We start from the raw sequence: 26,408 nt of genomic DNA on the forward strand, positions 1-26,408 counted from the left end.
CGCTGTGAGCCAGAATTGAGTAGATGGCAACAAGTTTACTTTTGGTTTTTGGTGCCCTTTCAGAAGTAGATCTCCAGGCCTTTCTTCCAAGGCACCTCTTGAATTCGAATCACTAACCTTTTGATTAGTATATGAGTGTTTAACCACTTGTGCCACCCAGGAAGAGGGCATTTCAGTAGAACAATAGCCATGAAGGAAACATTAAAAGTAGAGCCTTTATCTCTTTTTCCTCTTCCTCTTCCTCCTGTTCTCCAAGTAAAGCAGAGCATTAGGCTTTTATTTTTTGATAAAATTTTTATTTTCAAATTCTTTTTAATTTATGGAAAAATTACAAAAACCATGCAGGGAATTCCAGTATACCCTGCTCCCAGTTTCTTCTATAATTAACATCTTACATTAGTATTACACATCTGTCACAATTAATGAACCGAAATCAACACAGCACTATTAACTAAGTGACTTTATTCATACTTCCTTAGTTATTACCTAGTATCATTTTTCTCTTCCAAGACCCCATCCAGGACACCACATTACATTTAGCTATCATGTTTCCTTAGGCTCCTCTCGGCTCTGACATCTTCTGGTGGTGCAGTGGTTAAGAGCTTGCCTGGTAACCAAAAGGTCAGCAGTTTGAACCCACCAACCACTCCATGGGAGAGAGATGTGGCAGTCAGCTTCCGTAAAGTTTACAGCCTTGGAAACCCTATGGGGCAGTTCAACTTTGTCCTATACGGTTGTTATGAGTCAGAATTGACTCAATGGCAGTGGGTTTGGGTCTGGTTTTTGGTGACAGTTTTGAGGAATAACGGTCAAGTATTTTGTAGACTGTCCCTTAATAGGAGTTTGTCTGATGTTTTTCTCATGATTCGACTGGGGTTATAGGACTTTGGGAGGGAGACCTGAGGTAAAGTGTCATTCCCGTCACATCAGCAGTCTTCTTTTTGTAGCATTAGTAAATCACCTGGCATCTAGCAGGTCTCAGTAAATGGCAGATTCTTCCTCTTCTTCCACCCCCAGTTCCCTTCAGTCACTGGAGAGCAATTTGTAAATGAAATGTTCTTACAGTGTTTCAGGTCCTGTCTTCTAGGACAGGTGGGAACCAGGTGAAGAGCAGGCTTGATAAGAAAGTAGAAATTCAGATTTTTGCCCATTATATTCATTGGCAACACCAGTGGTCCCTGTGCTGGATATTTGCTCCCCACCCCCATTGTTCCTTATCCTGCTCTGTCCTCAGAAAGGTGATCTGTAATAAGGGATGGTCTCTTTGCCCTCTGTGTTCTTGTTGGGTTTGGTCAATGGGGCACAACCAGGAGTTTGAAAGGCAGGGGAAAGTGATGCGGAGGTACTTATTCTATGCTGTGTCTCTCCCTGCTTGGCCTCCCTCTGAGGAAGACCATGGCTACTGTGAGGCAGCCCTCTCCATAGCGCCACCCTCCTAGTTTCCTGTTCTGCTCCTCCGCTGCCCCTCCAGGCTCAGGGACAAAGATGGTGCCCCTCTATTGCTTATCCGGGATTTGGCACTTTCTCTTGGTTTTCACAAACCCTCCTCATAACCTTGTAAATTGAGCTTTTCTTTGTTGTTGGTGGTAGGTGTTAGAAGATAGACACCATGTGAAGATCACCCAGAAATGGAGGAACACCGGAGCTACAGAAAGGAGACACGCATCTCCCAGTGCTCCAGCAGAGAGAGGGGCCGTCCCCTAGAGCCAGTGCCCTGAATTTGCACTTCCAGCCCTCTAAACTGTGAGAAAATAGATTCCTCTTCTTTGCAGCCACCCACTGGTGGTGTTTCTGTCACAGCAGCACTAGGAAACTAAGGCATATAGCTATTCTTTGGCACAGGTGTGACCAAATAGATAAGGGTAGCCCGAGCGCTGAGCCTTGGTTCATTCCATTACAGGCAAACCTCTTCTTTTCTCTGAGAAGCAAATCAAGTAAAGAAGAACCAAAGGAGAAACAGTGGCAAAGAGTTGGAAGTGTGAGGATTCTGCAGCCTGGAGAATGGGTTTGAGTTGCTCTGACTTTGCCCTTGATTGCTGTGCGTCCTTGGGTAAGTCTCCTAATGTCTGTTTTCTCGTGTCTAAAACAGGGATTGAGGACCAGAGGTAATGCCTGGCAAGTGCCCGGTACATGATGGAAATTCAGGAGATGGTAGTTATCACTGAGCTGAAGACATGGCCTGAAGCAGAAACACCATCATTTTTCTTTCTATAACCCTGACCGCTCATTTACCATAGAGTAACTAGCAGCACTTTCCATTTGGGTCTGTTGCTTTTCATTTTTTGCTAGCTTGTTTCTCCTGCCAAGACTGTGTCTTAGGGTTTTTTTTTTTTTTTTTTTTTTTGATCCCATACAGTTTTCTAGAAGAGATGCACATCGAGTATGGTAGATAATATGTGTTCAGTGAATGAATCAATGAACCTTTGAGACTTTTCCACAGCACGTGTGTACATGGATGGGTAAGCATGTATGTGTATACACACAGGAGTCCCTGGTGGTACAAAAGGAGTCCACCCAGAGGCCCAACAATCTGCCTCCAAAAAATCAGCCACTGAAAACCCTGTGGAGCACGGTTCTGTTCTGACACACACGGGGTCGCCAGGAGTTGGAATTGACTAGATGACTACTGGTTTGGTTTTTTATGTGCACACATGTGGACAAGAAGACAAGTATCCATGGTATCCTTCAGTGCACACCCGTGTATATGGCAGTACAAACACTTACTTATGAAAAGCAATATGGGCATATTCATGACTCAATGAGCTGAGTCACCAGTTCTGTACATTTCAAATGGTTCTTCTCACTAATGTAAGTTAACGTTTTAAATGTGCAAGTGAACGGATGCTGAATTGGTATGATTGTGCTGGAGAGCCTCTGAAATTGGATATTAAAGCATTCTACAAAAAAGTGCCAAAGAATAGCTACATATATCCATGAATGAATTTCCAACAATAAGTGGGCTTTTGAAGTTTTTAGGAGAACACGGTTTCCAATGCCTACTTCAAACACAAAAGCAGACACGTGCCAAATTCTGAAGTGCCCTTCCTGGCTCCATTAATGGAGATCCAGTTCTGTCAAGATAATGCTACTCTAATTGCCCACCAAAAATAATGGGCGTGTCGTATTTATTATTAGTCCTTTTGAATTCTGAAGAATCCAATTCTAAAACGGTAGGTTTGTATTACATTTGTTCCCCAGCACACACTGATGGGCATTTTTCTTCCTCAGTTTTGGAATATTTTCTGGGTGTGACAAGGACATACACGTGGATCGTGTCTCCAGCCACCCCTATATTCCCAGAAAGTTAAGCAGAAGGAATGTAACGTGACGATGCATAGAACAGGGCTGAGTGGTTTAAAAGAAACAAAAACACCAGTTTTATGACAGAAACCAGGCTCCAACTCTTACAAACTGTATGTCCTTGGGAAAGTTACTTAACGTCTCTGCCTTATTTCCACGATAGTAAAATATGGGGGAAAAATACCCACCTTACACAGGATAATTGAGCACTTTAAATGAGATAATAACAAGTATCTGATATATAATTGGCATATAAGAGCTTTTGGCTACAAAAAATGAAAAATTAAAGACCAAAAACAACATTTATAAGAAGGAACCTTATCTTTTTTTTGGAGAAACCTAAAACAGCTGCAGTGAACGATTAAACCTCAACAGTCTCTCTCCCCTGGTCCTGTGAATCACCAAGGGATCAGAGGTCTAACTGAGACACACATAAACATCGCCAGTGGTGCAGAAATGGGGTCTCCCCTGGGTGATGGCATTTGTGAGGCTTTCACAAGCCAGAATCTCTGCACCTGTGAGCTCCACGCTATGGGTGAGAGACAGAATTGTACCTTTGTCGTTGTTAGCTCCAGTCCAATCAGCCCCAAACTCATGGCAACTCCATGACAATGGGATGAAATGCTGCCTGGTCCTGTGCCATCCCCATGATCGGTGTGAATCAGACTGCTGTGATGCACTGAGTTTTCATTGGCTGACATTCAGAGGTAGATTTCCAGGCCTTTCTTCCTAGTCTGTCTTAGTCTTCTTCCTAGTCTGTCTTAGTCTGGAAGCTCTACTGAAACCTGGCAGCATCACAGCAGTACACAAGTCTCCATTGACAGACAAGTGGTGGCTGCACATGAGGTGCATTGACTGGGAATCGAACCCGGGTCTCCCACATAGAAGATGACAATTCTACCACTGAACCACCAATGCCTTCTAGTGGTCAAGAGCTCGGCTGCTAACCACAAGGTCGGCAGTTCAAATCCACCAGCTGCTCCTTGGGAACCCTATGGGGCAGTTCTTCCCTGTCCTATAGGGTTGCTGTGAGTCAGAATCAACGTGACAGCAGTGGGTTTGGTTTTGGTTTTATATGAGTAATAATTACTATGATATGTCTGTTGCCGTAACCCGTGGCTATCTGTGTCTGTCTACTATCTGTCAGTGTCTGGCACAGAGCAGGTCCTCACTCAAGGTTTGATGATGGATGGACTGGAGGAATGAATGGACAAACTCTCACTTCTGTTCTTCTCTTCATCTCATTCACCGTTCTTAGTACTCCCCATTCTTCTTCTTCATTCAGGCGGTCAGCTCTGGCACTTACTTATCTCTTGGCAATACTCACCTCCTCCAGGAAGCCTTCCTCGCTCTATTACTCCTCCATCCCCAGCCCGCAAAGCCCACTTTGTGACCTTTCTTCAGAGTTCAGAGTACTTGAATAACGCCTTTGCACTTGAGTTATTTTACGTTTTCATTGGCTACCTCCCTACTAACCTTCCTCTAGGGCAGGAAATGTCTTCATTTTGAAAAGAAAAAAAAAAAAAACTTTTTTAAACAAGTTTTTGTGTATTTAGGTAGGTCCCTCTAATATGGTGGGCTAAATTTATACAATGTGAAGCTAGACAATGGTCTCACCCTTAAAACACTTACTTGGCTGGAAAGAGAAGACCTAGAAGACCCGCAAGACGAATACCCCTGAGGCGGTGACAGGAGAAAGGGGAGGTCGCATTAGATCATCCTAGACAGCACAGTCGGGAGGGTTGGTGAAGGAGGTGCCTGTAAGTGTGGTAGGAAAAGCACCCCTGTCAAGGGGGAAACATGTGCAAAGGCACTGAGAGGGGTGTGAGAGGCAAGCATGGCAAGTATTTACACTGCACTTGGAGATTCTCCTCTGGCGTGCAGTTCTACTCTGAAACACAAGGGGTCACTATGAGTTGGCATTGACTCAATGGCAACTGGTTTAGGAGTCCTTGAGGGGTGTAAACGGTTAAGCGCTTGGCCACTAACCAAAAGGATGACGGTTTGGATGCATCCAGAAGCACCTCAGAAGAAAGGCCTGGTGATCTACTTGGGAAAGATCACACCCTCTGAAAACCCCATGGAGCGAAGTTCTGCTCTGAAACACATGGGGACGGCATGCGTTGGAATCAGCTCCGCAACAAAGGGTTTGTTGGTTTTTACAACTCTCAAAGGGCCTTCACGCTCTTTCTAAATTATTCTGCGTAACAGTTGGTGAGGAGGAGGACAAGGCAGAAATTACCTGGCTGCTTTCACAGGGGTGCAGAGAGGTTGAGGGACTCACCCAAACCAGTGTCTGGGCTAGGACATGACACAGCTGTCAGCAGAGCTGAGATCTGACTCCATGTCCACAAATAAAGACTCCTGCTACGGACAGAGAAATGGCCCCAGGAGAAATCAGTCAGTTATTGTTTATTGGCAGTCAAGGCCGGGGTGAGGAAAATGAAGACTCCCTTGCTTCTGGGGAGGGAAGCAACATTCCAGGAGGTTCTGTGAGAGGCTGGAAGACCGTGAGAGACTGGGCCTAAGAGTGGACATGGGCCCACACTGCCTTCTTCAGCGATTTATCCTGTGCCAATTCTGGGCAGTGGAGACCCGTGTAAGTCAGGTAGCCGAGACACCACAGGCAGTGCAGGGAGCGTGGCAGAGGGAAGGTTTCCTAATAATGACAATGGCTAGCACTTACTGAGTCCTTTCTCTCTGCTGGACACTGTGTTACCTCATTTAATTCTCACAACAAGCCTAGGGATGGGTGCTCACCCCACTTTTAGAGATTAGGGAAACTGAGGCTTAGAAAAGTGAAGACATGATTCTCAGTTCCCAGATCAGCTGGTAAGGGGTGGAATCAGGATTCAGCTCTGTCTGACTGCCCTCCTAACCACTGGCCAAGGGGTTCTCAACTATTTGTGTGCCAGGGACCCCTTTGGCAGTATGGTGAAACCCATGGACCCCTTATCAGAAAAGTATTTTTAAATGTATAAAATATACAGGAAATCAATTATATTAAAATTCGATTACCAAAAGATGCAAATGTATGGTATAGTGATACACGTTGCTTTTTATTAACAGATGAGATGATAGAGCTGGATGCAGATCATGATTTGGAAGTCACGACGAATATAAACAATGTTCTGGGATATCAGTGACAACTACATGGAATATGAAAACATCTACGATCTCTGTTGGTGATGGAGTCATAAAAACCAAAAACCAAACCCAGTGCCGTCGAGTCAATTCCAACTCATAGCAACCCTATAGGACTGAGTAGAACTGCCCCATAGAGTTTCCAAGGAGCACCTGGCAGATTCGAATTGCTGACCATCTGGTTAGCAGCCATAGTACTTAACCACTACGCCACCAGGGTTTCCGATGAAGTCATAGGTACTATTAATAGGACTGTTTCGTTGCCCACATTCAAAATGGAGGAAAATGATAAATTTCAGTTAGACGTCAGTTTGTTAGTCATCTCGTGCTGCTATAACAGAAATACCACAAGCGGATGGGTTTAACAAAGAGAAATTTATTCTCTCACAGTCTAGTAGGCTACAAGTACAAATAAAATTAGACTGAACTACATGAAATTGCCCTTTTGGTAGGTCTAAAATGGGTAAATATGGGCAATTTCATATAGTTCAAATTATGTTGTTGTTAGGTGCCATCGAGTTGGTTCCTACTCATAGCAACCCTATGTACACCAGAAGTAAACGCTGCCCAGTCCTGCACCGTCCTCACAATCGTTGTTATGCTTGAGCCCATTGTTGCAGCCACTATGTCAATCCACCTCGTTGAGTATCTTCTTCTTTTTTGCTGACCCTTTACTTTCCCAAGCATGATGTCCTTCTCCATGGACTGGTCCCTCCTGATAACATGTCCAAAGTACATGAGACAGTCTCGCCCTTGCTTCTAAGGAGTACTCTGGCTATACCTCTTCCAAGACAGATTTGTTCGTTCTTCTGGCAGTCCATGGTATATTCAATATTTTTCACCAACACCATAATTCAAAAGCATCGATTCTTCTTTGGTCTTCCTCATTCATTTTCCAGCTTTCGATGTATATGAGGCGATTGAAAATGTCATGGCTTGGGTCAGGTGCACCGCAGTCCTCAAAGTGACATCTTTGGTTTTTAACACTTCAAAGAGGCCTTTTGCAGCAGATTTGCCAATGCAATGTGTCGTTTGATTTCTTGACTGCTGCTTCCATGGGTGTTGATTGTGGATCCATGTAAAATGAAATACTTGACAACTTCAATCTTCTATCCATTTATCAAGATGTTGCTTATTGGTCCAGTTGTGAGGATTTTTGGTTCAAATTATAGTTTCTGGTCAACAAAGGGAGCAGCTGACAGTACACCCAGTTCTACTTGCTGGATCCAGTTATGATATGGGATTATCTATCATGTATACCCACCACCCATCTTTGTTGGGAGAGGGCTTTTATTGGGAACCACCTTCTGCATCCCATTACATCACATTACACAGAGTTAATTCTGCAAAGGGTTGCTTCAACAATATTCTCGTTGGTTTTCCAAGGAGCAAAAAATCACAAATCTCAATAGGGCAAAGAGAACCCATGTGACCTGTAAGTGGATGAGGAGGTGGAAGGAGGAGGCGAAAGGAGAATTTTACCCACCTTGGACTACTACTCCTATTTTTATGGTACAAAAAAACCCACAGAAAATGAATTGGAAAAAGACGTGATTTAGACCTGGGCTCTAGCCCATGCTCTATGCTTAATTCTTAATGACTTGTACGATTTTGGGCCTCTCATAGCTGTGCTGAATCCTGGTCTCATCTGTAAGAGGGCATATTGGACTGGAACATTGCCAAGGCTCCATTCACCTTTAACCTTAACAGTGGAGGCCTTGGTTTGCTCCTCAGCTCTGCCACTAGAATACCACAATTTCATTCAGGTCCCAGCTCACCAGTGGAGCAAAATAACTCAACCAGTATAATGTGGCTTAGGAAACCCAAGTTTGGAGTTGACACTGAGCGCTGGTGACGCAGTGGTTAAAGGGCTCAGCGGTTAACCAAAAGGTCAGTGGTTTGAACCCACCAGCTACTCTATGGGAGGAAGATGTGGCAGTCTGTTTCCATAAAGATTACAGCCGTGTAAACCCTATGGGGCAGTCCTTCTCTGACCTGTAGGGTCACTATGAGTCAGAATTGACTCGAAGGCAGTGGGTTTTTTTTTGGTTTCTGCTAATCTGAAGGTGGCAGAACTGGGCAGATGTCTGGAGGACTGTGCGGAAGGGCCTGTAATGAAGCAAAACGAGAGCAAACAGCAGCACCCGGGGTCAGTGGGGAGAGTTGTAGGAATAGCTGTTTGGGTTTGTTTTGAAGTAAATTTTTTTTCTAAAAGCTCATTTCATATCAAATTGTAAGAAGCTCCTGGAAAAGTGATTACAAGCTCTCTTTGCAGTAATAAAACAGCCCTTGGGGCAAAGAAGCACTAAGGCTTGATTGAAACTGATGTAGGTGTGCTTGGGGAGGTCGTGCCTTTTTTTCTTCTAATAATAATACTGTTTGGCAGCTTTTCACCCTATCTTACCACGGATCTTTGCCAAAGCATGAATTTACTTCCGTCAGATTACCTGTCTCCAAAAACAAACTGGCATTTCTTCTAAGGGCTCCGATTAAAAAGGATAAGCTTGAGTGACACCCCCTCAAATGGCTGAATGTCCTCACAGGGCTGGGAAATCAGAACTGGAAAAGTAGCAAGAGCTGTGTTTCATCAGCAACCACACAGCCGCCCAGGCGCTTAGGCTGTGAGAGGGCTGTCGATTTGCTTTGCCCTGACTTTGGCCATGTTTTGAAATGGCGGATAAATTATGATTGTGAGTACGCACCATCAAAATTTGTGTGTGAGAAATCCTTTCAAATTTCTGAACCATTGCTTTGCTCTAGGTCCCAGCTTTCAGCTCTTTGTTTGTTTTAAATATCACCTTCAATAATTTTACTGATCGAATTCTGTTGGCTTCCCCAAAGCACCAAGGAAACAGAGGGCCTCTTGGAGTGGCAGAGCTGAATGCGTATGGAATTTGAATGAGCCAACCATGTATGGGCAAAAGAACATTCTCTCTTTAACATTCCAGTAGACGGAGAGGCGAGTCCAAGGAAGACAGAAAGCAAAATGAAATGAAGGAGATATTTACCATTTCCCTCTTCACATCTGTCTGTGGTTTGACCCCCAAGAAGTAAAGGTCAAAATAATTTTCCAACAGATATTTTTCTATATTTTTGTTAATTTTATTTTCAATGTGTATTTATGTTTGGGAAAAAAATAAAGAAGGGTGTCTTAGGCTGGGTTCTCCAGAGAAGCAAAACCTGTGAAGCATATATGTACATAGAGAGAGAGATTTATCTCAAGGAAATGGCTCACACAGTTGTAGAGGCTGGCAAGTCCCAAGTCCGTGGCAGGCATCAGGCAGGAGGATTCTCCTGACTCACATAGCTGCAGAAACTGATGAACACAAATTTGGCAGGTCAGGTGACAGGCCGCTGGTTCACAAGCTGTGGAGGCTGATGAATCCCAAGATCTGCAGGTAGTATGGCAGGCTGCTGGCTCAAGTCTCAAGACCAGAGAGCAGATGATGATGAGCCGGATGCAGGATCCAGAGCGAGCAAAGACAGAGAGCTTTGCCAGAACATCCATGTATATTGGATGCAGGTCAGTCCCCCACTGAAACTCCCCATACAGTTGATTGGCTGATCACACCTTTGAGATGTTTACATTATATCACAAAATGGAGGATAACTACATCATTGCATAACCACCAAATTACATCATCACATAATTGCCAAACTACATCATTATGTAACTGCCAGAGCACTGAGAATCATGGCCCAGCCAAGTTAACACACAACCTTAACCATCACAAAACGTAGAGAAGAAAGGAATGGGGTTGCAAGTTTCTTAACAGATTATACATTCGAATGCCTAAGAAACACAAAATATTCAAATGAGGTAACATTTCAAGAATTAAGAGCCAAAGTGTGGCTCCTGAACATTCTCTAGCTGTGAATTTCTCTCTCTCTCTTTACCAGTTGTCTCCTTCACTGTAACAGGACCTTGAATAAAGGAGTCCTGTTTTTTTTTTTGTGACAGCTCTACGGAAAATCCTTCGTCAAACATATATGTTAAATTCTCTAATTCAGTATTGAAACCAGCCATCCAATAATGAAAAAATGCATATATTATTGATTTTTTTCACTTTTATAACTCAATCTGAGAAGATGTAGGATCAGTAGATAATATTTTAAATTCATGCTGAAAAAAAATATTGCTCAGATTGCTATGGATAGGTAAACTTTTTATTGCTAAAATTATCTAAGCATGGCTATATTTTTATTTTATTATTATCCTAAAAAATTTTTTTTTTTTTTTTGGGGAACTGAAAGTGGGATTACTGTCACTTCTCTAAGGAGCTCTGGTGGCGCAGTCATGAAAGCACTCGGCTGCTAACTGGAAGGTCACTCCACGGGGAGGGGGGAGGGGTGGGGGGAAGAAGAAAGACGTGGCAGTCTGCTTCTGTAAAGATTACAGCCTTAGAAACCCTATGGGGCAGTTCTACTCAGTCCTGTAGGGTCGCTAGGAGTCGGAATTGGCTCGTCAGCAACAGGTTTGGGTTTTTTTTTTTTTTTTGGTTGTCGCTTCTCTGGGTAAATCATGCTGAGAAGAATTCAGAAGTGGATGGTCACCAGCATCGAGTCCATCAAGGTACTGCGTCTCCGTCCATTCCTTCTGTCAGGGCAAAAGGCAGGAGGACCGGCTCCGGTGCCCCTGGGTAGCTCCTCCTCAGGTGCCTCTTTGTGATATATATACCTCATCAAGAACGGGATCATCCATAAAGACCTGGTAAAAACTGAAGTGGATTTAAAAAATATCTTAGCTCACCTCCCTAGAATTCCCTTAGTGTGTTAGATCGACAACCTCTGGGGATAAGCGTTGTTCTTGGGACTTCATCCACATTTTCACATCCAATCTTCTAAACCAGTGGTTACCAAAATTGTTTGGTCAAACGCCCCAGCAATATTGTAGGTGGGACACGTACCCTCACAAAACACACATTCATTTATTTGTTATATACTCTTAACCACTACACCATCAGGGTTTCCGTCATATACTTACTGCACTATTACTGTATCATATCATTATGAAATGTGTACAAAAAGAAATTTCAAAAGATGAATAAGGAATGAACAATATTTTAAATGATTGCTTTAGTTATTAAAGGTTTAATAATATTTTACTCTTACTAAAAATATCCTTAATAGTATTTTAATGAGACAATGAGGGTAGCACAAATGTTTAAGCTCTCGACTTCTAACCAAAAGTTTGGCAGTTTGAACCCATTTCGAAGACAGGCCTGGCGATCTGCTTCTGAAAGGTCACAGCCTTGAAAACTTTACAGAGCAGTTCTTCTCTGCACACATGGGGTCACCATAACTTGGAATTGAATGGATGGTAGTTAACAACAACAATGAAAGCAAGATGACTGGGTAGGCATTATGCCCTATGAACCCTGACTCATCACTTTGTGATCCAAAGGTCTACCTCTAAGTTCACTTTACTTTTATGCTTGTTATTAATGATGTCAAGGCTTGAACAGACTATTGTTGTTTTTAGTTCAATGTCACAATCAAGGGGCTCATAGCACGGGGAGGAAAAGTGCAGGATTTGCCCTTTCCTTGTTCATTTGCACTCATGTTATTATTACCAATTTCAACATGTGGGTTCATTTCAGGGATCTTTTAAAGCTATTAGTCCACTTTGTGAGGTATATTTTAGTTAAAACTAGATTGTGGAACCCCAAGTTCCACTTCACAGAGCTCTTGAAAACCATAATACCTTACAATATGCCGGGGAAGGTGCTGGGTTTGCCCCCTGTGAGATGGTCTCTCCGCTCTTCGTTGGGATCTCTCCTGAGCTGTGTGAATCTGTGGTCATTTGACATGTGGAACAAGATGTGCCCTAGGGTCAATCCATGCTTGAAGTCAGCAAAGCTTTTATATAAGTAAATATAAGCCAAAACCCACTGCAGTCATGTCGATTCCGTCTCATAGCAACCCCATAGGGTTTCCAAGGCTGTAAATCTCTACGGAAGCAGACTACTACATCTTTCTCCTGAGGACCCTCTGCTGGTTTCAAACCTCCAAACTTCCAGTTAGCAGTGGAGCACCTTAAACCACTGTGCCACCAGGGCTCCTTAAAAGTAAATCTATGTATATGAAATTACAATGCTCAGTATACATATATGATAAAAGTGCACCAATGTCTTCTTCTCTCACTTCTTGGGTCAGCATACCTGATTTTGGAGGTTACTTCTCTAAACTACCTTTTAAAATACAAATCACCCTCATTTTACTGATGAAGAAAATTACAGTCACTGGCTCTCTCTTTTCCTGCCGCCTGCGTTTTCCCATAGCCACTGGCAGAAAAATAAAATAAAAATGCAATGAAGTAGTTTAGCTACCCTGTTTTTGTTTTACTTTTTAATCCCATTTTTTAAAACAATTATTTTAGGGGAGAAACATATCTTCGTTTGGTAGGAGATGAAAAAAGTGTTTGTAAACCAATTATTCATAGTAATTATGAAAACTCAGTGACAGGCATCCCGGGGTCCTAAACTAGAGTTAGCCTATAATGAAATAAAATGACGTTCCATTATTTCTATTAGCGATTATCCTAGCATTCACTTTCTTTTTCTTTACGTCCCAGATCTTCTCACCAACATGCCTACCAGCTAGGCAGCAGCCTTCTTCATTGCCACAGGCTCAGAATTTACCTGTAAAATAACTCCTGTGAAGTGGAAGACTGATTTAAAACATTTCTTGAAAATGTGACCCCATCTCACACTATTCAGCCTAAATTAAACTTTTTATATCATGAGAATAATATATACTTGTTATAAATAAAATTTGAGAATACAGAAAAAGGGTTCAGAATGCAACATGACCAGTTGACGTTTGAATGTATAACCTTCTAATGCTTTTCCTGTTTTTTTACATTGCTGCAATCATACTATATAAGGAAGTACCCTGCTTTTTTTCTTTTTTTTTTTGCCTTCACGTAAATAGAATAAAAATGATTCATGTTTATAAAGTCTTGTTATAAATTCTTCCTAAGCATAAGTTTCAGTGGCTGCACGATGGTCTGTTGGGTGGATGGTAGCATACGCGTTTGTTTATAAAGATCCTTGGGGCAGAAGCATCAAATAGGTTATGTGGGCAAGTGCAGTCAACTCTTGATTACGACTCTAATAGAAAATGTGAGTAGACTGAATGCGTGGAAAATAAATTGTGTTTTCCTTCAGAATGAATTCCTTTCTTATCCCTAATCTGTTCTGAATTTTGCTTAGGCTGAATGAAAGTTATTTGATATTTTGAAAACACCCAGAAAAGTGAACTAACCCATGAATACGGTAATTGGCAGAGAAAAACCGTTTTTTTCTTCTTACAGATAAGATATGATACAATCATTGTATAAAAGATAGATAAATAAAAGTTAATTGCGTGTACAATATTTTAATAAATCCTTTTTAAGTTGTGCGTTCTTACTGCTGTGGATATTATTAGTGTAGAGTTCAGGGATGAAAGATTGGACACTATTTTATAAATATGTCTCTGCCCTTGTGAAGATGATTTAAAAGAAGTTAACTTTTACATGAAAATTTCCATTTCTTAAAATAATAAGTACTGCGCATGGTGAAAAAAGGAACAGAGAACTCTTCTTGAGTCTAAGCTGTTAGATGGAAAAAGACTGTGTAGTCAAGTCGGCTGACAATTAGCTGTGGAAGCAGTATTGCTGGTATCATATGAACCATTTTTAATAAAGGTGCTTGCTTTATGGTGAGGTTATAATTATTTGAAACTAAATACAGGAACAAAATTTGAGGTGTTTTTGCATATATTTCGCTACCTATCTTACAACCAGAATGCTCCTTAGAAGCAAGGATGGCGCAACTATGTCTCACATACTTCAGACATGTTGTCAGGAAGGACTATTCCCTGGAAGACATCATGCTTGGTAAATAGAACTGACACATTGGCTGCAATAATGGGCTTAAGCATAACAACGATTGTGAGGATGGCGCAGGACCGGGCAGTGTTTCATTCTGTTGTACATAGGGTCACCATGAGTCAGAACCGACTCGATGGCACCTACCAAAGACAACGTATCTATCTATATATATGTATTTGGTTCATATGTTATGCATTCATATACATATGAACCAAACTTGGTTATATATACAGAGGGGAGCTAAGGTATGGCAGCCAGGGCATGTGCCCTGGGAGTTGCTTGAGGTCTCACAGCCCCCGTATAGGCACACACACACACACACAAAGACACACATATTAAAATATAAATTAAAAAAAAAACTTTAAACATTTAGTTAACTGGATATTTAGTTCCATTTAAACAAAAATGTTTGGACCATTCCCTTGCAGTTCTTTAGACTTTTCGGGAAAAAAAAAAAAGTTTTAAAACAGTCTGGCTTTTGAATAAAAATAGTCTTCTGCCTTTGAATGCAGAAGATTCTAAGATCTAAGATTCTGCGTAGCTGCTGAAATGACTAAGCCATTTCAAGCAGTTGAGGAAAGCAAAAAAAATTATGGTGTTAATTTGGGTGTCTTCCTAATTTCTCTCCCTCTTTTCTTCTTCCTCTTTTATTTTTGCACAAGTTCATTGAATTTCTTGAATGTTCCAGTGTACAGTGGTTAACCTTTGGACAATTTAAATTGTCCACCCTTTTGTCTTCTGGAAATTTCTGTAATAGAGATTCCAAGACACGACCTTTGAAGATTTTTCACTGAATAATAGAACAGTCACTTCCTCATCACAGTAACGTTTGATAACCCCCAGAAGGGATGGCTGTCTTGCTCCGGAATTAAAGAAACAACCAGCTCTCATGTGCCTTGTTATCTGACAAGCATGTGCAATCTTGGGTCAAACTCGCTGAGCCTCAGTTTCTCAACCGTAAAATACTGTTGTGTGGTTTTGTACCCTCGAGTCGATTCGGGCTCATGGTGATCCCAGGGCAGAACGCCCCCAGAGGGTTTCCTAGGCTGTGATTTTTTTTTTTTTTTTAATTTTTATTAAGCTTCAAGTGAACATTTACCATTCCAATCAGTCTGTCACATGTAGGTTTACATACATCTTACTCCCTTCTCCCACTTGCTCTCCCCCTATTGAGTCAGCCCTTACAGTCTCTCGTTTCGTGCCAATTTTACCATCTTCCCTCTCTCTCTATCTTCCTATCCCCCCTCCAGTCAAGAGTTGCCAACACACTCTCCCGTGTCCACCTGATTTAATTAGCTCACTCTTCATCAGCATCTCTCTCCCCACCACTGACCAGTCCTTTTCATGCCTGATGATTTGTCTTCGGGGATGGTTCCTGTCCTGTGCCATCAGAAGTTCTGGGGAGCATTGTCTCTGGGATTCCTCTAGTCGCAATCATACCATTAGGTGTGGTCTTTTAATGAGAATTTGGGGTCTGCATCCCATTGGTCTCCTGCTCCCTCAGGAGTTGTCTGTTGTGTTCCCTGACAGGGCAGACATCGATTGTGGCCGGGCACCAACTAGTTCTTCTGGTCTCAGGATAATGTAGGTCTCTGCTTCAAGTGGCCCTTTCTGTCTCTTGGGTTCTTAGTTGTCGTGTGACCTTGGTGTTCTTCCTTTGCCTTTGCTCCCGGTGGGTTGAGACCAATTAATGTATTTTAGATGGCTGCTTGTTGGCATTTAGGACCCCAGGCGCCACAATTCAAAGTGGGATGCAGAGTGTTTTCATAATACAATTGTTTTGCCCATTGACTTAGAAGTCCCCTCAAACCAAGTTCCCCAGACCCCAGCCCCTGCTTCGCTAACCTTTGAAGCTTTCATTTTATCTCGGAAACCTCTTTACTTTTAATCCAGTCCAATTAGGCTGACCTTCCTTGTTTTGAGTGTTGTCTTTCCTTTCACCCAAAGCAGTTCCCATCTACAGATTGATCAATAAAAAGCCCTCTCCCTCCCTCCCTCCCTCCCCCCTTTGTAACCACAAAAGTATGTGTTCTTTTCCGTTTTTTCTATTTCTCAAGATCTTATAATAGTGGTCTTATACAATATTTGTCCTTTTGCAACTGACTCATTTCGCTCAGCATAATGCCTTCCAGATTCCTCCATGTTATGCAATGTTTCAGAGATTCGTCACTGTTCTTTATCGATGCGTAGTATTCCATTGTATGAATATACCACAATTTATTTACCCATTCGTCCGTTGATGGACATCTTGGTTGCTTCCAGCTTTTTGCTATTGTAAACAGAGCTGCAATAAACATGGGTGTGCATATATCTGTGTGAAGGGTCTTGTATCTTTAGGGTATATTCCGAGGAGTGGGATTTCTGGGTTGTATGGTAGTTCTATTTCTAACTGTTTAAGATAACGCCAGATGGATTTCCAAAGTGGTTGTACCATTTTACAATCCCACCAGCAGTGTATGAGAGTTCCAGTCTCTCCGCAGCCTCTCCAACATTTATTATTTTGTGTTTTTTGAATTAATGCCAGTCTAGTTGGTGTCAGATGGAATCTCATCGTAGTTTTAATTTGCATTTCTCTAATGGCTAATGATCGAGAGCATTTTCTCATGTATCTGTTGGCTGCCTGAATATCTTCCTTAGTGAAATGTGTGTTCATATCCTTTGCCCACTTCTTGATTGGGTTGTTTGTCTTTTTGTGGTTGAGTTTTGACAGAGTCATGTAGATTTTAGAGATCAGGCGCTGGTCTGAGATGTCATAGCTGAATATTCTTTCCCAGTCTGTAGGTGGTCTTTTTACTCTTTTGGTGAAGTCTTTAGATGAGCATAGGTGTTTGATTTTTAGGAGCTCCCAGTTATCTGGTTTCTCTTCATCATTTTTGGTAATGTTTTGTATTCTGTTTATGCCCTGTATTAGGGCTCCTAGGGTAGATCCTATTTTTTCTTCCATGATTTTTATCGTTTTAGTCTTTATGTTTAGGTCTTTGATCCACTTGGAGTTAGTTTTTGTGCAGGGTGTGAGGTATGGGTCCTGTTTCATTCTTTTGCAAATGGATATCCAGGTATGCCAGCACCATTTGTTAAAAAGACTATTATTTCCCCAATTGACTGACACTGGTCCTTTGTCAAATATCAGCTGCTCATAAATGGATGGATTTATATCTGGATTCTCAATTCTGTTCCATTGGTCTATGTGCCTGTTGTTGTACCAGTACCAGGCTGTTTTGACTACTGTAGCTATATAATAGGTTCTGAAGTCAGGTAGGGTGAGGCTTCCCACTTTCTTCTTCTTTTTCAGTAATGTTTTGCTTATCCGGGGGTTCTTTCCCTTCCATATGAAATTAGTGATTTGTTTCTCTATTTCCTTAAAGTATGACATTGGTATTTGGATTGGAAGTGCGTTGTATGTATAAATGGCTTTTGGTAGAATAGCCATTTTTACTATGTTAAGTCTTCCTATCCATGAGCAGGGTATGTTTTTCCATTTAAGTGTGTCCTTTTGAATTTCTTGTAGCAGAGTTTTATAGTTTTCTTTGTATAGGTCTTTTACATCTTTGGTAAGATTTATTCCTAAGTATTTTATCTTCTTGGGGGCTACTGTGAATGGTATTGATTTGGTGATTTCCTCTTCGGTGTTCTTTTTGTTGATGTAGAGGAATCCAAGTGATTTTTGTATGTTTATTTTATATCCTGAGACTCTGCCAAACTCTTCTATTAGTTTCAGTAGTTTTCTGGAGGATTTCTTAGGGTTTTCCATGTATACGATCATGTCATCTGCAAATAGTGATAGCTTTACTTCCTCCTTACCAATCCGGATACCCTTTATTTCTTTGTCTAGCCTAATTGCCCTGGCTAGGACTTCAAGTACGATGTTGAATAAGAGCGGTGATAAAGGGCATCCTTGTCTGGTTCCCGTTCTCAAGGGAAATGCTTTCAGGTTCTCTCCATTTAGAGTGATATTGGCCGTTGGCTTTGCATATATGCCCTTTATTATGTTGAGGAATTTTCCTTCAATTCCTATTTTGGTTAGAGTTTTTATCATAAATGGGTGTTGAACTTTGTCAAATGCCTTTTCTGCATCTATTGATAAGATCATGTGGTTTTTATCTTTTGTTTTATTTATGTGATGGATTACATTAATGGTTTTTCTGATATTAAACCAGCCTTGCATACCTGGTATAAATCCCACTTGATCAGGGTGTATTATTTTTTTGATGTGTTGTTGGATTCTATTGGCTAGAATTTTGTTAAGGATTTTTGCATCTATGTTCATGAGGGATATAGGTCTAAAATTTTCTTTTTTTGTAATGTCTTTACCTGGTTTTGGTATCAGGGAGATGGTAGCTTCATAGAATGAATTGGGTAGTATTCCGTCTTTTTCTATACTTTGAAATACCTTCAATAGTAATGGTGTTAAGTCTTCTCTGAAGGTTTGGTAGAACTCTGAAGTGAAGCCATCTGGGCCAGGACTTTTTTTTGTTGGGAGTTTTTTGATTACCGTTTCAATCTCTTTTTTTGTTATGGGTCTATTTAGTTGTTCTACTTCTGAATGTGTTAGTTTAGGTAAGTAGTATTGTTCCAAGAATTTATCCATTTCTTCTAGGTTTTCAAATTTGTTAGAGTACAATTTTATGTAGTAATCTGATATGATTCTTTTGATTTCATTTGGTTCTGTTGTGATGTGGTCCTTCTCGTTTCTTATTCGGGTTATTAGTTTCCTTTCCTGTTTTTCTTTAGTCAGTCTAGCCAATGGTTTATCAATTTTGTTAATTTTTTCAAAGAACCAGCTTTTGGCTTTGTTAATTCTTTCAATTGTTTTTCTGTTCTCTAATTCATTTAGTTCAGCTCTAATTTTTATTATTTGTTTTCTTCTGGTGCCTGATGGATTCTTTTGTTGCTCACTTTCTCTTTGTTCAAGTTGTCGGGACAGTTCTCTGATTTTGGCTCTTTCTTCTTTTTGTATGTGTGCATTTATCGATATAAATTGGCCTCTGAGCACTGCTTTTGCTGTGTCCCAGAGGTTTTGATAGGAAGTATTTTCATTCTCGTTGCTTTCTAAGAATTTCCTTATTCCCTCCTTGATGTCTTCTATAACCCAGTCTTTTTTCAGGAGGGTATTGTTCATTTTCCAAGTATTTGATTTCTTTTCCCTAGTTTTTCTGTTATTGATTTCTAGCTTCATTGCCTTGTGGTCTGAGAAGATGCTTTGTAATATTTCGATGTTTTGGATTCTGGAAAGATTTGTTTTATGCCCTAATATGTGGTCTATTCTAGAGAATGTTCCATGTGCGCTAGAAAAAAAAGTATATTTTGCAGCAGTTGGGTGGAGAGTTCTGTATAAGTCAATGAGGTCAAGTTGGTTGATTGTTGTAAGTAGGTCTTCCGTGTCTCTATTGAGCTTCTTACTGGATGTCCTGTCCTTCTCCGAAAGTGGTGTGTTGAAGTCTCCTACTATATATGTGGAGGTGTCTATCTCACTTTTCAATTCTGTTAAAATTTGATTTATGTATCTTGCAGCCCTGTCATTAGGTGCGTAAATATTTAATATGGTTATGTCTTCCTGATCAATTGTCCCTTTTATCATTATATAGTGTCCTTCTTTATCCTTTGTGGCGGATTTAAGTCTAAAGTCTATTTTGTCAGAAATTAATATTGCTACTCCTCTTCTTTTTTGCTTATTGTTTGTTTGATATATTTTTTTCCATCCTTTGAGTTTTAGTTTGTTTGTGTCTCTAAGTCTAAGGTGTGTCTCTTGTAGGCAGCATATAGATGGATCGTGTTTTTTTATCCAGTCCGTGACTCTCTGTCTCTTTATTGGTGCATTTAGTCCATTAACATTCAGCGTAATTATAGATAAGTAAGTTTTTAGTGCTGTCATTTTGATGCCTTTTCATGTGTGTTGTTGGCCATTTCATTTTTCCACATGCTTTTTTGTGCTGAGACGTTTTTCTTAGTAGCTTGTGAGATCCTCATTTTCATAATGTTTAACTTTGTGTTTATTGAGTCTTTACGTTTTTCTTGGCTTTTTTCTTGAGTTATGGAATTGATATTCCTTTTTGTGGTTACCTTATTATTTACCCCTATTTTTCTAAGTAAAAACCTAACTTGTATCCTTCTATTTCGCCTTGTATCACTCTCCATCTGGCAGTTCAATGCCTTCTATATTTAGTCCCTCTTTTTGATTATTTTGATCGTTTATTGATTTCCATGATTTCCTGTTGTGTGTATTATTTTGTTTATTTATTTATTTTTTAGAATTAGTCTTAATTTGTTTGTTTTTGTGCTTTCCCTGTTTGAGTTGTGTTGATATCAGGACGTTCTGTTTTGTAACCTTGTATTGTCCTGGTACCTGATATTATTGGTCATCCGGCCAAACAATCTCCTTTAGCATTTCTTGCAGTCTTGGTTTAGTTTTTGCAAATTCTCTAAACTTGTGTTTATCTGTAAATATCTTAATTTCTCCTTCATATTTCAGAGAGAGTTTTGCTGGATATATGATCCTTGGTTGGCAGTTTTTCTCGTTCAGTGCTCTGTATATGTCGTCCCATTCCCTTCTTGCCTGCATGGTTTCTGCTGAGTAGTCTGAACTTATTCTTATTGATTCTCCCTTGAAGGAAACCTTTCTTTTCTCCCTGGCTGCTTTTAAAATTTTCTGTTTGTCTTTGGTTTTGGCAAGTTTGATGATGATATGTCTTGGTGTTTTTCTTTTTGGATCAATCTTAAATGGGGTTCGATGAGCATCTTGGATAGATATCCTTTCGTCTTTCATGATGTCAGGGAAGTTTTGTGTCAGGAGTTCTTCAACTATTTTCTCTGTGTTTTCTGTCCCCCCTCCCTGTTCTGGGACTCCAATCACTCGCAAGTTATCCTTCTTGATAGAGTCCCACATGATTCTTAGGGTTTCTTCATTTTTTTTAATTCTTTTATCTGATTTTTTTTCAGCTATGTTGGTGTTGTTTCCCTGGTCCTCCAGAAGTCCCAGTCTACATTCTAATTGCTCGAGTCTGCTCCTCTGACTTTCTATTGCATTGTCAAATTCTGTAATTTTATTGTTAATCTTTTGGATTTCTACATGCTGTCTCTCTATGGATTCTTGCAACTTGTTAATTTTTCCACTATGTTCTTGAATAATCTTTTTGAGTTCTTCAACAGTTTTATCAGTGTGTTCCTTGGCTTTTTCTGCATTTATCCTAATTTCATTTGTGATATCTTTAAGCATTCTGTAAATTAGTTTTTTATATTCTGTATCTGATAATTCCAGGATTGTATTTTCATTTGGGAAAGATTTTGATTCTTTTGTTTGGGGGGTTGGAGAAGCTGTCATGGTCTGTTTCTTTATGTGGTTTGATATGGACTGCTGTCTCCGAGCCATCACTGGGAAACTAGATTTTCCAAGTAGTCAGCTAAAAAAAAAATGCAGTCAGATCCCTATCTGAATTCTCTCTCTGGCTCCGGGTATTCGGATGTTAATGGGGTCGCCTGGGGAGGGTGGGGGAGGGATCTGAGAGCTAGGAGTGTAGCACCACAGAATATAGAGCTGAACACGACGTTCACGCTCCGCCCCCGTTCGCCAAAATCCGGGCTGGACGGGTCCCTGGCTAGGACACGGCTTTCCTTGCTCGGAAACCAGTCACTTCCTCCTGGGGACTTCCTCCGGTGCGCGGCACCGCTCGTGGGCACTGGGTGGGCGTTTCCCGCACGAACGGGTGGGCCCGCCCCCAGGGTCTATTCAGGCGATTATAATTGGGTCCCGCGGTCACGCCCCGCCCGTGCGCGCGCCCAAATCCCAGCGGGATGACTTCCGGGTTGAGACGCTGCTTTCCCCGTTCCGGAACCAGTCACTTCCTCCCGGGGACTTCTCCTTCCGGAGCTCCGCACCTCTCGAGCGAACTGGGTTGGCGTCACCTGCACGGCCAGGTGGGCCCGCCCCCTGGGTCAATTCAGGGCAATAAAAATGGACTCCGCGCTCACGCCCCGCTCGTGCGCGCGCCCAAGTCCCAGCAGGACGGCACCCCATCTGGGACGCTACTTTCTGCGCTTCGGGACCAATCACTTCCTCCCGGGGACTTCTCCTTCCGGTGTGCCACACCTCTCGCGCAAACTGGGAGGGCGTCACTCACAGGACCAGGTGGTCCCGCCCCTTGGGTCAATTCAGGGTAATAAAAATGGACCCTGCGCTCATGCCCCGCCCGCGCGCGCGCGCGCCCAGATCCCAGCAGAATGGCTCCCCGTCTGGGATGCTGCTTTCCCTGCTTTGAGACCAGACACTTCCGGGGATTTCTCCCTCTGGTGTGCCGCGCCACACGCGCGGACTGGGTGTGCGTCCTCCCGCACGAACGTGTGGGCCCCGCCCTGGGGTCACTTTAGGGAAATATAGTTGACCCCCCCACCGCTCGCGCCCCGTCGGCTTCTCGCCTAACTCCCAGTGGGACGGCACCCCAGCTGGGACGCTGTTCTCCCCCCTCCCAGATCAGTCACTGCCTCCCGGGTGCTTCTCCCTCCGGCTGCGCCCCTACGCCGCCTGCGCCAACCTGCTAGACTTCCTCCCGGGATGGGTTCGGGGGGGAAGGGGTGGGCCCCCTTTCTGTGCCGTCTGCCCCCCTGGGCTCTGCCCCAGATCGAGCTCCAAAGGTCACCTGCCTGGTGCGCTGGCTCCTAGTTCTGAAAACAGTCGCTGTCTGCCCGTATTTGTTTGTTTTCCGTCTCTAAGTCTGTGCTTGTTGTTCAGAGTTCATAGATTGTTATGTATGTGATCGATTCCCTTGTTTTTCCAAGTCTTTGTTGCAAGAGGGATCCGCGGTAGCGTCCACCTAGTCCACCATCTTGGCCCCGGCTCTAGGCTGTGATTTTTATGGGAGGAGATTGCCAGATCTTTTCTCCCACAGAGTGGCCGGTGGGTTCAAACTGTCGACCTTTCAGTTGGCAGCCAAGTGCTTAACCATTGCACCACTAGGGCTCCTTCATCCATAAAATAAGAACGTTAATAATACCTCCTTCAGAAGGTCAGTGTAAAAATGAAATGGACGGCATTTGTAAAGCGTTTTGGCAGAATACCTAGCATATAGCAATTGCTCAATGAACAGTAGCTCCTGGTTATTTGGTGTATGGTTTCCTTGTGTGTGTGGTACACACAGTACTGACCTCATGTTCCAAGGAGTGGTTGCCCAAGGGCTCAGCTACGTTGCTCTAGGTAACCAAAGGACTGTTACAGAACTCAAGGCAAATAGGATGTCATTTAATTCTCAAATGACATGTTTGTTGGTGTAGTCATTGTATATAAATTGCAGAAATAGCAAACAACCAGCTATGCCTGGAAATACTCGGACTTACAACACAGGTTGATTTTCTGAAACACATTTTATGTGTTCAGTGTGGTCAAGGACTAAAAATGTGGTGAAGGTCAAAGATCTGCTAAAAGACCACGAAAGTTAAAACGAATGCTCAAAAAGAAACAGACACTCACAAAACACTTTGCCGAATATTCAAAGCCCCAGCTTTAAGAACATTTTACTTACCTAACAGAATTTCACTTATGCCCTTAAAAAAAAAAAAAAGCCATCTGCAGTATTTATTTTTAAAATTAGTTGAAAGTCTCACGCAAAATATGGAGCAAGTATTGGAACTGCCCAAGACTATAATGTAAAGTAGTATATTTACTAAGAAAAGTAAGAAACTCATTGCCATTGAGTCAACTCAGACTCATAATCACCTCATAGAACAGAGTAGAACCGCCCCGTAGCCTTTCCAAGGAGCGGCTGGTGAATTTGAACTGCCAACCTTTTGGTTAGCAGCCACGCTCTTAACCACTATGCCGCCAGGGCTCCAAGAAGGCTGCTAGAAATATGGGGGCATTTCATCCATTTTTCTCTCTACCTGACTACCCCGCCCCACAGAAAAAAAAGAACAGCCCGATTTATTTGTCATTGGAGTCTGTCAACTTAATCTACCCAAACAGGAACCAAGCAAGGAAGACTGGAAAACAAGGGAGAAAACACAGCTGCTGGACTCAGTGCTCGGTAAAGGCAAGTCCAGATTAGAGTGATGGTGGTTCCTTTAGAGCCATCCAAAAGCACACCTTCACCTTACTAAAAAGGAAGCCTACTTGTCTGCTCTTCATGAGACAGCAACCGCCCCTCACCGCGCACGACTGTTCCACCTTTTGTCTCACCACAGGACTTCACGTAAATAAAGACGTGCTTGCTGGTGAGGGGAGGTCAAGGTGCACAGCTCTCTCTTTCTTTCCCTAAAGATCTTTTGGGGTTTCCAACCAATTCAGTCAAGGGCAAAATGAATTAATTAGTGGAAAGTGATATTTCAAATAAAACAATTAGCAGTTTAATACAATTTTTACGGGTGGTGGCGACTTCACCAAGTCTTCTGCCTTCTGTTGAAATGAATGCAATCTCAAAGTTAATTTTAAAAATTAGAAGCACAACCTTGAACCTCAACAGAAATATTTAACTATTTGCAGTGGGTGCTTCTTTTATTCTTCTTCCCCTGCTGGGTGAAATGGGAGGGCTTATACAGATTTCCTCTGTTGCTTTATTTAGGAGAAAAAGAAAGAAAGAAAACAAACAAACAAGGGAGACAAGGGGGTGGGGGCTGCCAAACTGCAGTTCTCAGAAGGGTCTCAAAAACATCTCCCTGGTATTCAGTAAGAACACAAAGTAAAGGTTAGCCTGTGCACGATCAAAATGAGGTGCAATACTTGGCAAGAGACTAAGGAAATCAGTAGTTGTTTTTAGTCTCCTACACTTGGCTTAAACATTCTGACTTCAGGTTAAAAAAATTATATACAGAATATACTGTTCTATAAATCAAATCAAAGACCATGAATCATAATGTAGTTGACTAATCAATGATTCTCAAGTTCTGGGAGGTTTTTTTTTTTTTTTCCTTCTAATTCATAAAAAAGTAAATACAAAATTAGCCCTGGAAGAAGTATTTTGGTTTTTTTAAAAAGTAGATGGATTTATTTTTCCCATTTTTTAGGGCACAAGTCACTGCATCTTTGGAAAGCTAGGTACCGTTCAAGTTTTAATATACATGGTGTAATTTAGCAGAGCTTGTAAAAAGTGCTGAGAGAAGTTTAAGGGAGGAGTACCTACCACTGAGCTTACTGATCTGTCAGAGAAAATGAACGCCAGGAGCTTACACCAAACTGCACAACAAGCAACAGCTATGGGTTTAACACTGAGTCTCCCAACATTAACCCTATGAGCACCTGCTAGGAGAAGACCACAGGAAGACAGACAACATGTAAACGAGAGGGACAGATGGGTTCTGGTGAAAGCTGAGTGGTGCCCATATCTCAGGCAGTCTTCCTCAACCGTGCTTGGAAAGGTTAAAAGCCTGTGCCGCCCAAACCTAAGTAATACCACCACCCACAATGAAGAAAGAAATAAAGGGCAAAACAACTTTTTTTTATGAATCGACACTTCTTACTTCAGAGCCATTTCTAACATTGCTGGCCCTAGACATTCTCCAACGAACAACTTTGATAAAAGTGTTTTCTTTCAGCCACATCATTGGTCGGTCTAATCTTACTTTTCACTTTAATTTCAAACCAAAAAGGGGAAAAGTGATTTCAAAAGCTCCTGTAATCTAACATGTACGAGCAGAACTGAAAAGTTTTTTTTTTCCCCTTCAAAATTGGAATTAATCAGCATTATCAGAAAAACAACAAGGGGAACAAAGCCACCCATATGTAGTGCATTAATCATATTGCTAGTAATTAGTGCCGCAGTAGAAACACAAGACAAAACAAAGAAGTTGGAAATAGCTCTGAAACTAGTCATACTTTGTAGGTGACACCAGCTAAGAAATAGACATACCTGGACATGCAGAGAGAACTAGAGTAAAATAGAATATCGAAAATCACACAGAGTTGAAAGACTCAACTGTATAAATCCTGAACCCCAGAGAAACGGAGAAATTGATACATTTATAGTGTCTAATGCCCAGAGTTAAAAAAAAAAAAAAGACAGGGAAGGAAGGGGTGGCAGGAGGATGAAGACAGACCAGAGGAAAAGACTGTTTCCATTTTTAAAGAGAAAGAGCTTAGGCTGTTGTAACAAGGCTAATGCTAGGTCTG

The sequence above is a fragment of the Loxodonta africana genome, chromosome 1, assembly GCF_030014295.1.
Source record: "Loxodonta africana isolate mLoxAfr1 chromosome 1, mLoxAfr1.hap2, whole genome shotgun sequence".
Classification (NCBI taxonomy): domain Eukaryota; kingdom Metazoa; phylum Chordata; class Mammalia; order Proboscidea; family Elephantidae; genus Loxodonta; species Loxodonta africana.